Raw genomic sequence first — 13,918 nt, forward strand, 5'->3', positions numbered from 1 at the left:
GTTTTATTACATTTCTTTTGATTCTCTTGATTTTTTTTGCTGTTTTTGACATTCCATTATGTTCTGCATAAAGCTTAGTGTCAGCTGTACTGTGACTTCTTTATCATAACGGAGCCATACCAGGCCCTTATACACCCTATATGCTTCCCCAATAGAATCCATAAAACATAAAAGGGCCGAGCAGTGCTCCGGGGTCTTTTCGCAAATCACTCTAGCTAGAATCGAAATGAAAACGTTCACCATATTAACCTATTGGTAAACATTTGCGGAATCAGGAGATAACGCCTTTTCTCCTCCTCCTTCTTTTATGCTCTAACCCCTCTTCCCCTGATCCAGATAGAACTTCTCCTATTTGTTTCCTGACCTCCTGCTTAAGATGGGCACCGATCCCTCGAAGCAGACATACACAGCCAAGTTATCCCTGTTTACCTAATTAGGTGTCTCAGTCTGGACTGAGACCGCAACCACCTCATAACTCACCGGAAGAGGGTTAACAAGGGAAAATGTTTTACAGGACCGCCCACGCGAAAACCTGGGATGGACCCGCACCCTTCACCAGGGAACCGCCCACCATGTTCAGCAGGCACACCACTGAGTCCCTCAGGCATCTGCACACGCCTCCTGCTGTGTTACCCCACAGCCCCTAGCGGCAGGGGGCAAACCTGACCTAAACAATAATGGCACCAAGCACCAATAGTGATGCTTTTGAAAAATATCAAAAAACGTTATTAAATATAGAGGACAAATGAATAAAAAGTGTCACACAATAGATATAGCAACATCTCCGGAGTGAAATACACAGGGTGAACACATGCCCATAACAATACGGATACATCTTATTTATAAAGTGTATAGTGCTAAGCAATATATGAAATAAGGATATATATACCATATATAATATAAATTGTCTTTACAATACTGCAGGATGGACAAGGACATGGACAAGAAGCTAAATACAAGTAGTGATGGTCCTAGGATAGGTGCAACACATGTTCAAAAGAGTACAGCATATGAAATAACATGCCTCAATATATACCCATCTATATGACACAACCGGGATGGCGCCAACCACGACGCACGTTTCGGCACAGCCTTCATCTGGGGGTGACATCATCTCCTAACAGGTATAATAAAATAATATATATATTATATAATATATTATTATATTATATTATATAATATAAATTTCGGTATAATAATGATACAACAGTAAACTGGAGATGACCGTCCAACACTGCGAATTTAACCCCTTAATGACAATACGCCTTTTCACGGTGGTCATTAAAGGGGTTCTCTGGAAAAAACTTTATGGTCTCATGTTTACTTGATAAAGTGGTTCTCTTTCCACTAAACGCGTTGTACCTCAAGAGACCCTCTATCTCTCTTTTTTATGTATGTTTTATTATGATCTATTGTTTTAGACAATTAATTATATATATATTTTTTCTCAAAAAAGTATTGTGCCTGTATGGTGTCTCTTTTTTACAGTGGATCCCACCTGGTTCCCACTGTTTTTATCTACCTGCTCTTACTGAAGATGTCCTCAAAACTGGCTTAATGAGATGGTAGATCGGAGAGTGACTGAGGCAGTGGAGGCAAAACAGGGCGGACCTGTTGCAGGCAGCGGCTAAGGCATCTTGGCCCCCATTGGGGGACCTCTCCAGAACTCCAGTGAAGGACCTGGGCGTGTAGACGAAGCCAAGGCAGACCCAGCAGAACCGGGTTGATGGCTTTAGGCAGGACGAGGAAGTTGATCTGTTCTGAGTGAAGGACTCCGATTTGTAACGTAAGTGGTTTCATGATAGCCACAATAGGATCGGGCAATGGTAGTCCATTTACAGAAGCAACAGCAAGGGATCTCTCTAGAAGAACTGTGGGTAGATGTAGTCGGTCTACTAAATCCTGCTGGATGAAATCTGCAGCTGCCCTGGAGTCAAAATAGGCAGAGGAGAAGTGTGATGTCTCTCCCGAGATGATGGTCACAGGAATAGATAATTTGGAAGAGGTTTTGATGTTTGGCATCATCCCACCTAGAGTTGCCTCTCTAGGAACTGGAGTTTCCCGGCTTTTGTGGACATTGGCGCACGAAAGGGCCTTTAAGGCCGCAATACAAACACAGACCTGAAGAGCGTCAGCGCTGTTTCTCCTGCTCGGACAACTTGACTCTGTCTACCTGCATTGGTTCCTCAGGTAGAGCAACAAGAGGGGGCAGTAGTGGTCTCTGGAACGATGGTGCTAATCTGTGAAAACGTCTCTCCACCGAACCTCCTCATCGCGTTCCTGGATCCTCATGTTGACCCGGGTAGCCAACAGGATATGGGCATCCAAGGTAGGTGGGAGGTCGCGGGCTGCCAGCTCGTCCATGGTGTGTGAGGACAGTCCATGCCATAGGTCGCCACCAATGCTTCATTGTTCCATGACAACTCTGCTGCCAGGGTACGGAAGGAGATGGCATACTCTCCTGCTGTGGACCCCCTTGCTTGAGGGTTAGCAGAGTGGCTGCTGCTAAGGATGTTCGACCCGGCTTCTTGAACACGTCACAAAAAGTCTGTAAGAACAGGGCTAAGTCCGAAAATTTGGGCCCCTGTCATTCCAGGATGGGGTTCGCCCATGCGAGGGACTTGCCAGCGAGGAGGGAAATAATGAACGCTACCTTGGCCTCATCAGAGGAGAAATGGTGAGCACGCAGTCATAGCGAGGAAAAAGAGGCAGTGCAACTGTGGATCCGGAAAACAGACAGTAGGAGTATTAGGCAGTGGATCGGCAGCAGTCTCTGGGGAAGGAACAGGGAGTTGATCCAGTCGGGCGATGATGGAGTTTACAGCCACGACGAGTTGTTCCTGACGTGCATATAGACACAATATATACTATTGGGGTCCACCCCTTAGTAATTGCTGACGTGCATATAGGTCACGCATATCCGTCTGTATGACCTGAACTGTGGTCTTAGGCTGGCCAGCGGGTTCCATGGCCTGAGCGTACTGTCACAATCTAGGGAACATATGTAGCTGACTTTAGCTTGACTAATAACGCATTAAATACACAGTGGAAAGATCCCTTATCTTGACCTTTTCAATGACTTCTCAATGGTTATTTTTGTGTGATATCACGCTGCAACAAGTTATCAGAGTCAAGTTAAAGATGGCTACATCCGTATGTGGACCCACTAGGCCGTGGGCTCCGGCTCAGATAGGGCTAGGTGTGGCAGGTTGTGCCAGTGGAAGCGGATGGCACCAGGAATGGTAGATGACACACAGACGTGGCATATCCGGCCGGCGGTACCACACGACTCTGATAAAAGGCAGGCACAGTTAGGAAACAGCAAGGGATACAGGAAATAGGATGCAGGGAACGGGAACTCTGGGATTAAGCAGGAAAATACTAAGGGACCCTTTGCAATACAAACATGGGAAAAGTACAAACAACGCTCAAGCAAGGAGTGGAAGGGCAGAGACCTTTTTATAATCCAGGGTGCACTGGGGTAGGATAGAAAACTTTTAGGAAGTGCGCACGCTGGCCCTTTAAGGCACTCCTCGCACAATCCAGGAAGGGAAGGCCGCGCCAGCCGTGGTCTCTGGGGAGTTGGCCAGGAAGTTGCGGTCGTGGCCGTTCATCACAGGGGGAGCGACAGAGGTCCGCAGTCATAACACTGAGATTTTTTTGGGTGTTGTATATATGTACTGAGCAGTGGCGTAACTACCCCCGTAGCAGCCGTAGCGGCTGCTACGGGGCCCGCGGCATGAGGGGGCCCGTGTCGCCCGCCGGCACGGGCCTCCACCATGGCCGGAGGCTTCGCTGGCAGCCGCTATGGCTGCTACAGCGGGACGCCACTGAACAGTACGGCAGAGCAGGGAGGTATCTCCCCGCTCTGCCATTAACTGGTTCCCGACCGCTGGCTGTATTTTTACGGCCAGCGGTCAGGGTCCTTAAAACCCGAGCCATAGACTTTTTACGACTCCGGTTTTAACTTACTGCCCGCGCGATCGGGCTGCTGAATATCGGGTCTCCGGCTGTCAGTGACTGCCGGGGACCCTGAGGAGAGGATAGAAGCAGCTTTCGCTGCCAGCGATCACACATGTATCCCCTATCCTGTGGATAGGGGATACATGTATTTTGTAGGACACACTGTAGGTCGCATTTTTTTGGGAGGGGGGACGCTGTATGGCGTTCCCTACAGGGGGGGGAGACGCTGTATGGCGTTCCCTACAGGGGGGGGCTGTATGGTGTTCCCTACAGGGGGGGGGCTGTATGGCGTTCCCTACAGGGGGGGGGGGCTCTATGGCGTTCTCTACAGGGGGGGATGTATGGCGTTCCCTACAGGGGGGGCTGTATGGCGTTCTCTACAGGGGGGGCTGTATGGAGTTCTCTACAGGGGGGGCTGTATGGCGTTCTCTGCAGGGGGACTGTATGGCGTTCTCTACAGGAGGGCTGTATGGCGTTCTCTACAGGGAGGGCTGTATGGTGTTAGCACTGTCCAATAAATATAAAGAAAACAGAAGAAAATACGGTCCAGCAATCCTCATGACAATGTGATGACTTTATTAGAAAAACATTTTATAAACCACACGGCATGTTGAAGTGATGATACAAGACTGCTTACGCGCTTCGAAAGCCAACTACATTCTTCGCAAATGTACGCCATCTCCTCCAAACAGTCAATTACATCAGAAGTCCAGTTCCTTGTGCTGCATGACTCGTGGACGCCCTATCCGTGGCGATATCCGTGTCCTTTCCACTGCTTCTCACTTGAGTCCTGTAGGCACAAAAAACATTCTGCAAGTATCCATTGTCATCCGTGCCTGTAGATTCTGCTTTAATGATGCAACTCACTCAACTCCTTGTCTATTTCATCGTTTACTGATGCCTCTTTTAGATGCGACAGATGTATTTTTTTTATACTTACCAGCCTGCTTCACAGGCACCATCCCTTATTGGCACCTGATCAATAAGGGGGTCCTTGCTCCACCACCATTACACTGCAATACTAAACAAAATCTTCCATAGACATCACAAAAACTAGACAAGCCTTTCCTCCCTTATGTTTCCCAACATTTCCTGGGACAAGTGTGTGTAGGTAGAAATCAACAAACATGTTTCCTGGCCCCAAACTTTACCCCCTCTTTCCAGTAAAGGATTGGCTTTCGGTATCACGCCTCCTCGCTTTTACCTTTTTACTTTATCCTGCGTAAACATTTTTTTCAGCATCTTAAACGTCTTGCCCATTAGCCCATCTATTCCCAACATTAGACCACTTATTATCATCTGACAGATCAGAATCAGACTCAACCAGCTACTGTTGCCTTCTTCTGCTTCTCTTTACATCCAGATGTGCTGCTCCTGTAATTCCAAACATTGTGCCAGTACCCCGTGTTCTAAACATTTTGGCAACCTCAAGGTGTCCCTCTCCCATGTTGAGATTATGAGGCCCTACTGGGATATTGCTGCCTTCATCGACGCTGGATCCCTGCGCAAGGATCCTGGCACTTGGCCCATCATCGTGCCATGTTCCCTCAAATTTTTGCTAGAATGATACCATTGAGGATACCTGCCTTGCTTCCTTGATGCCATTTGCTCCAAACAATCCAGTACACCCCAAGTCCAGGTCCTTGTGCTGCATGACTTGTGGGGGCTCTATACGTGGCAATATCCTGGCACCTTCCATTGCTTTCCGCTTGAGTGCTGTAAATATAAAAACATTCTGCCAGTGTCCATTATCACCTATGCCTGCAGATTATGACTGTGTAATGAAACTCACTTAAGTCCTTGTCTATTGCATCCAGGCCTTGACACATCACAAATGTTCTTGGCAGACCAAAGCTGTCTAAAATCCCCCTACACTCCCTCACCCAATTACCTTACACATACGTTCAGTCCCAAACCGAGCCATGTGGCCAGCATTTTGGACAAAGATACCCCTAACTTACATTATGCCTATTCCTACCAACTATCCAAGGTTCCCCACTGCTACGCCTTTCTTGGCATTTTGCCCGCTCATTACTTTTTCAATGTACAGAGCTACTGGTGGATACTGTATATAGTAACTAATGATGGACATACCGCATATAGATGAAATATTACTTCAGAGAGTCCCCCTGGCAGCAGGCAGCCGATCTCAAGAAATTCTGGAACAAAAAGTATAAACTGTGAAGATATTATGACGTGCGCTTAGTATGGTTCATCATATCAACAAATATATGATCTGCCTATTGATAACCTTGGAGAATTTGTTCCCACAGTCTTGTCATGTGTCTATAGGAACATTCTGGATGACATCACATTATAGAATTTCTATAGGTTGTTATTTGCTATAATACTTACATATATCCAGTGGATCTTCCAGCATGTCGGCTGTCACTGGTGCCACATATTCAGATGTTATAAATGTCTGTAAAATACATAATGGGTTTAATGCACATACATAAAATAACCCCATATCTATAATGAATAATAATATATTTACTTTCACACATTTCATTTTCTATCACAGGGCGAGTCCAATGCCCCTCTGCCACACAAATAACACCAGCAGTATAATGGCACATAACAGTTGGAGGACCCTGGTATAGATTTTGTATCAGGGACCAGGAGCTTATTGTTATTCTTCTATATAATCTTATCCTTAATGGAAAACTGCAAATTTGTCTTTTGTGGAGTCTTTTGGACTGGAGTAGAGAGAGTAAAAAATGGTAAATTGGATTTCTGGATTCAACAGACAAAATAATTATTAAAGGGGTTTTCTGACAGTTTCATAAACCTTAGTCTAAGCCGCATATGGCTAAAAATAACAAATTGTCCCTACTCATTTTTTAAATTCCCTGTGGCTCCTGCGCTGGTGGTTCTGTTGTCTTTAGTTGCTAGGCCACAGCGGTCATGTCCGTGTGGATGGCATGTCACGTGGCAGCTATTGTGTCACATCCAGGGCCGGCCTTAGGTTTATTGGTGACATGTGCAGTATCTGTGACGTCCTCCCCCTTATGATGCACCATGTAGTGTCCAAATAATTTAATCATACAGTGCCCAAATAACATCACCCAGTCAATAAACTAGGGATTGTATCTTTCTGTTTTTTTATATTATAGGTTTGGGCCCTAAATGCCGGATCGGCAGTGTAAGTTGAGGGTGCCCAGGCCATCTATGGTGGTAGTGCCCTCCTCAGTATTGACCAGTAATACACACTATGTGATCATTTAGAGATGCAGTTAATAAAATACACTGACCTTGGACTCTCCTACTGAATACATCCGACTGAATGTAGAACGTTATGTGATGTGAGGTGGAGGGCTCTGCTTAATCTTTGATCTGCCCTCCTGGGACGTGTGGTTATCATTAACTCTTATGAGGAATTAATTCTAGGAGAAAGAAAGACAATGTATTAGGACAAATCTCAATCAATGGCAACATTTCTATCTAGAACAGAGTCCAGTCCCCAACCAGTGTAAAATTACCAAAGGGGTAATACATAGGATGACCGGCTGGGGTCCAGGGATTTGGGGTAGCCCACAGCTCTGGGGCTCCATACGCCCCTGAAATTGGACAAACAATAACGGCGCAGGGAGGAAGCGAAATGTCTGACCCAGTTGGTCGTCTATTAGGTGAGTATAATTTTTTATTTTATAGGAGCAAAGGGGGCACACTATTAATATGGGGGATAAAAGGACTGAGTCAGGGCTTAGAAAAGGGGGCTTCATTACTGTGGGGACATACAAAAGGGGCATTCTGACCCAGGACATACAAAAAGTGTCATTCTAACTGTGGAGGGTATTGGTGGATACTGCATATAGTAACTAATAAGAGACGCACCTTGCATAGATGAAATGTTGCTTCAGAGAGTCCCCCTGGCAGCAGGCAGCTGATCTTAAGGTGTTCTGGAAAAAACAATAATTGTGTAGTTTTATTTCTCCAGACAGACGTGTGCTCAGTATAGACCACCCAACAATGAAGGAAATGTACATTAGGGCTCATGTACACAGCAACTTCATGTGGACGGACCTGTATGGTGGCGCATAGACTGCAGTACTGGTAATGTAGACACTCTGTGTGCGCTGTGTGCTCCCCCATAAGCCAAATGTGTATTAGGAAATTACATAAATAACAAGTCCCTTATATATTACTAATACCATAATATCTTCTTTATGGAGCATTTCTATAATAATAATAATATAAAGCTGCAGCAAAATTCCCAGCGTTTACTTTTGCTACATGTGGATGAGTTTTTGAGACTGTAACTATTCACCTGTAACACTCGTGAATTTTGCCGCGCAGCAAATCTGCAGCGTCTGAATTCAGCTTTATGGCGTAGAATATAGTACTCAAATACTGCAATCATACAGTGTCCAAATAACACTGCCAGACAAGTATTGTCTGCCACACTGTAATGTAATCCATTATCAAGGAATTGTATCTGCATCCTGAGCAGTGCCCTTTACTTTTTTTACATGAAGAGTGGGATTGAGTGTTCAAGCAATGGGTGCCCCAGACATCAAGACCAGTGGCGCCCCATTCATTAGTGACAGGTGATGCACCCAGTGTAACCGCACAGGTCGCACACCCCTAAGACAGGCCCTGGATGAACAACATTGGGGAATTTGTTCCCACAGTCTTGTCATGTGTCTCTATAGGAACATTCTGGATGACATCAGATTATAGAATTTCTATAGGTTGTCATTTGCTATAATACTTACATATATACAGTGTATGTCCTAGCATGTCGGCTGTCACTGGTGCCACATATTCAGATGTCATAAATGTCTGTAAAATACATAATGGAATAAACATAAAATAACCCCATATCTAGAATGAATAATAATATATTTACTTTCACACCTTTCATTTTCTATCACAGGACGAGTCAGACATTGAAAACATTTTGTAATGTTAGTGTAAACCCAGGGAACATAACTATAGGGGTGAAGAGGTTGCAGTCACACCCAGGCCCAGGTGTCCATGACTGACATTAGGGGGGGTCACAATGTGGGCAATTTACAAATGCCAATCCCCAATGCCCCCATCTCCTAGAGGAATCCCGATTTTCGCTGCTAGAAACGCGATGTCAGTGAGAGAAGCACCCAGGCAGAAAGGCAGCTGCTGATTTGCCCGGCCGCTTCTAAAACACAAGCAATGGAAGGGAGCCAGCGCAGCGCCCCGTTCCACCTGCTGGAGGGATGCGCCCTATGTAATGGCACAGGTCGCACACCCCTAAGGCCGGCCCTGGCTACTGCTGAGCCTTATTAGGATAATATACGGTAGCTTTTTAAGACTATTTAATTAAATTAAATTAGACATCATATTGAAAACGACTGAGAAGTCACATTCCACATTACTGACAGCTGCAATTCTCAGACAATGGTAAGGGTATGTTCACACACTTAACTAAAAAACGTCTCTAAAATACAGAGCTCTTTTCAAGGGAAAACAGCCTCTGATTTTCAGCCATTTTTTAAACCACAAACGTTTTTTAAGGCATTTTTACCAACGTTCTTGGAGCTGTTTTTCTATTGAGACAATGAAAAACGCCTCCAAAAACGGCCGAAGGAGTGAAATGCACTTCTTTTTACAGGGTGTTTTTTATGCGCCGCTTTATCAAACGCCCACGTAAAATGCACCATCGGAAAAAAAAACAGTTTTTCCCATTGAAATCAATGGGCAGATGTTTGGAGGCGTCCAGCCTCCGTATTTTCGGCTGTTTTTCGGGGTGTTTACGGCCAGGAAAACCGCTGAAAATAGGCTGTGTGAACATACTCTGTTGTACTGAGTTGTAACTTTAATGAGAAAATATGAAACATTGAAATCTGAATGTAAAATGTTCAGTTGTTACTTGCATTAATAGAAACATTTTACTGGAACTTGAACTGTTTGTCTAAAAAAAAAAAAACAACCCCCGACAATCACCAGAAAAAAATCCTTCTACAATCATATAGTTGTGGTGAGTTGTTGGTGTGGTTAGAAATTGCTGCAGTAATGTCCAATATATATTTCATGTGTCCAGTAACATGTAGAATTAATGATAAAATGCTGCATCTTACCTGTCAATCACACAGTCTATCACAGTCCCGGTCCAGACGTCATTGGCAGAAATTGTAAAAAATATGTAATCCAGCTGCACAGAGAACCTAATGGCTAGTACTGTCTATGACATCATCAGTGATATCATAAGCGGCTGCAGTATCTGTTACATCATCTAATTATCTCCTACTGCCTGGATAGACTGTCTGTGCATACACTGGATATAGGCGTTACATGGGACTGCTGTTTATAAACATGGAAGAAAGATACATGTGTGGTTATAGGGGCTACGACTAAGAACATGTAATGTATGAAACATGTAATCTGTTACTAGATGGATTTTATACTGTAATACAGATGTAGCCATCTTTAACTTGACTCTGATAACTTGTTGCAGCGTGATACTTTCTTGATCCCGCAGCACTCCGTGTTTCAAGTGTGCATGAGTAGGCTTCCACACCAATGTGTAAAAAATGGGAACTCAGCACTCCAAGGTATTATGCAATAAGTGATATTTGATTTCACATATAGCGAAAAGTAGTAATCCAAAAATAATGGCGCCATTACCCAACAGCGACCGAGGTCACAAGCGCCGCATATCCGTGTCTAAAGAAGGTTGAATGTATAGACCGAAACGTTAAAAACCTATTTTTGGATTACTACTTTTCGCTATATGTGAAATAAAATATCATTTGTTGCAGCGTGATATCACACAACAAAAGCCATTGAAAAAGTCAAGATAAGGGATTGTTTATTTAATGCGTTAAAAGTGAAGGTAAAGACGGCAACATCTGAACTAATAAAGGATACATTTTATTGAATTTCGTTTTAGGCTAAATTCACACAACAGTAAAAAACGTCCGCTTTCAGAACAATGATGTTCTATGGGTATATTCACACGGCCTTTTTTTAACCACCCGTGAATATTGGCCGTCAAAAAATAGAACATGTCCTATTTTTGGCCGCTTTCACGGCCAGACGGCCCCCATAGAAGTCAATGGATCATTTTTTAACGGCCGTCAATACATGTAACAGCCGTTAAAAACGGTTCTGTGATTTGGGGATTCAAGAGCCAAGGGAACTATTGGCTCCCTTGCTGGTAATCGGCGGCACAATGACACATACTCACCGATGCAGCGCCGTCCTCTACAGGTGTGGTCTCTAGTCTCATGGGTTCTGCGAAGGTGACGAGATGACGTCCTCGCGTCGCCTTCGCAGAACCAGTGAGACTAGAGATCACTCGTGACGTAGACGGTCATGCATCGGTGAGTATGTAGGGCATTCAGGCGGACAAAAATTACGGATATTGTTGCGCTCACTACTATGGTAGCAAGGCGCTAGTACAGGGGACATTGTTGTCTACTGTAGCAAATTTTTCGGCACGGTCCTGAATTTACAGAGAGAGTCCCGAAAGATTACCACAGGGAGGGGGGGTGTGGTGCTTTCTCCGGAGAGGTGTCTGTGTCATCATCTACAGGGGGGCTGTGTGCCATCGTCTACAGGGGGCTGTGTGCCATCGTCTGCAAGGGGGCTGTGTGCCATCATCTACATGGGGCGGTGTGCCATCATCTACAGGGGGGCTGTGTGCCATCATCTACAGGGGGGCTGTGTGCCATCATCTACAGGGGGGCTGTGTGACATCATCTACAGGGAGGCTGTGAGCCATCATCTACAGGGGGTCTGTGTGCCATCATCTACAGGGGGTCTGTGTGCCATCATCTACAGGGGGTCTGTGTGCCATCATCTACAGGGGGTCTGTGTTTCATCATCTACAGGGGGTCTGTGTGGCATCATATACAGGGGGTCCGTGTGCCATCATCTACAGGGGGGCTGTGTGGCATCATCTACAGGGGGGCTGTGAAACAATCATGACAATGACCTTTGTTTGGGTGTTTTCAGGGGGTTGGGACAAAAGAAGCCAGACAAATGAAATTCATCAGTTTTTTTAACGGCCATGAAAAACGGATGCAAAATGGATGTCAAACGGCCATTAAAAACGGACAGACGGACTGGAAGTGTATAAAAATTTGCAGACACAATGATGCAAAACGGCCATGAAAAACTGACAGTTGATCAGTTTTTAATGGCCATTTTTTTTCACTGTCGTGTGAATGTAGCCTAAGTTCTGGATCGTCTCCATTTTAATGGATAAAGTTACCGGACAATTATCCGCCCACCGAGAGTTTATTGGACACATGGACGGCCTGGTGAGCAGATGAACTTCTTGTTTCTTTGTTTGGGGTCATGTACAGATATAGCAATCCTTATCCTGACTCTGATAACTTGCTGCAGCGTGATAATTTATCACTTAAGTCACTAAAAACTATTGAAAAAGTGAAATTAAAGTTTCTTGACACTGTGTATTCAATGTATTTAACCCCTTCGAGCTCAGCAACGTAATATTCCGTGGCGCTGACCGCCCCGTTCGCGCTCAGCGACGGAATATTATGTCGCAGGGTAAATGCATCGCCATTTTCCACCGGCGCGTGCACGAGCTTTGACAGCTGCTGTTTCCGACAGCAGGCTATCACAGCTCAATACGCCGGGACCTATTGCGATGGTCCCACCTCCACAATCGCCACTATTGGTCAGTCAGTGAGTAACTGTCCAATAGTGGCGATCGGTCTCTTCACTTCCTCTCCCTGACATCACATCCTGCCGCACCCGCCCTGAGATGGAGATAGCGAGGCGTTCAGAGCGGTTGTGAGTAGAGGGAGAGAAGAAAAAGAGTGAAAAAAAGAAAACTTTTTTCTGCTTCCCACCTCCCCAATCCACTACCCAGTCCTTTACCCTTCCTCCTTGTGTTCCCCCCACATTTTTGGTCAGTGATCTCCTATCACTGACCACTTCTTAGTCTTCAGGACCAATTTCTTGGTCCCTGGGGATTATTTTTTTCTTTATAAAACATATAAAATAAAAATATATATAAAAAAAAAAAAAAAACGAAAAAAAAAACCTGTTAATTTAGACAATTTATCTAGTTAGTTTAGTATTAGTGTTAGTTAGTGTCAGGGAACCGTCAAAAAGCATAGTTAGGTATAGCGTCAGGAATCCATCACCATAGTTGGATCTAGCGTTAGGGGTCCATCACAGTAGTTAGGTTTAGCGTCAGGGAAGCTCGGAATAATCTAGATAGGTTTAGTGTCAGGCACCCGTCACCGTAGTTAGGTTTAGTGTTAGGGAAGCTCAGAATAATCTAGTTAGGTTTAGTGTCAGAGAATAGTCGCCGTAGTTAGATTTAGTCTCAGGGAAGTTCAAATAAAATCTAGTTAGGTTTAGTGTTAGGAACCGTCGCCCTTGTTAGGTTTAGTCTCAGGGAAGCCCACTCGTTCTATAAAAACACCAATTTTTTGAGCTGGTTTAGGTAGCAGCCTATTGCTCCTAGTTAGGAAAGCAATCAAACATGTCCCAACGGACATTTAGTGCCGAAGAGGCATATTCATTTCTTGCCTCCGACACAGAGTCGTCGGATGGTGAGACTCTGTTTTATTTATCCACCTCCTCATCCAGTGATGAAGAAGAGGAACCTCCTAGGAGATGCCCCTTGACCACCAGTGCAGTTGAAGCCCCCGAGCGAAATGACCCCGCCGCAGTTCAAGCCCCCATTTGGACCCCCACACCAGACATTTATGAGCCCAAAATTCCAGAGTTAAAATTTAATACGGCAGGGCTCAGTGAAATGGGCTTTTTCAAGTTCTTCTTCACTGATGATTTTATAGATCTTATGGTCTCCCAGACAAATTTATATGTCCAACAGTATATTACTAAGAACCCTACATCATTTTATGCCCAATCCTACAGGTGGACCCCTGTAGATGTAGCAGAGTTGGGCAAGTTCTGGGGACTTCACTTGAACATGGGGCTTCTGAAAAAGCCATCCATTAGGACCTACTGGAGCATGGACATCTTATACCAT

The 13,918-nt window shown here is 44.9% G+C and overlaps 1 long non-coding RNA gene across 1 annotated transcript; it reads right to left on the minus strand.

The window, feature by feature from the left end:
* Positions 1-5,791: 5,791 nt before the first annotated feature.
* On the minus strand, positions 5,792-10,069 carry LOC142740643 (uncharacterized). Its single transcript, XR_012880831.1, has 6 exons — positions 10,023-10,069; positions 8,682-8,748; positions 7,801-7,865; positions 7,218-7,349; positions 6,319-6,385; positions 5,792-6,122 (listed from the first exon to the last, which is right to left on the minus strand). It is a non-coding gene; the product is annotated as an uncharacterized LOC142740643 (long non-coding RNA).
* Between the last annotated feature and the right edge of the window lie 3,849 nt (positions 10,070-13,918).

Source organism: Rhinoderma darwinii, chromosome 2, assembly GCF_050947455.1.
Source record: "Rhinoderma darwinii isolate aRhiDar2 chromosome 2, aRhiDar2.hap1, whole genome shotgun sequence".
NCBI classification, from domain to species: Eukaryota; Metazoa; Chordata; class Amphibia; order Anura; family Rhinodermatidae; genus Rhinoderma; species Rhinoderma darwinii.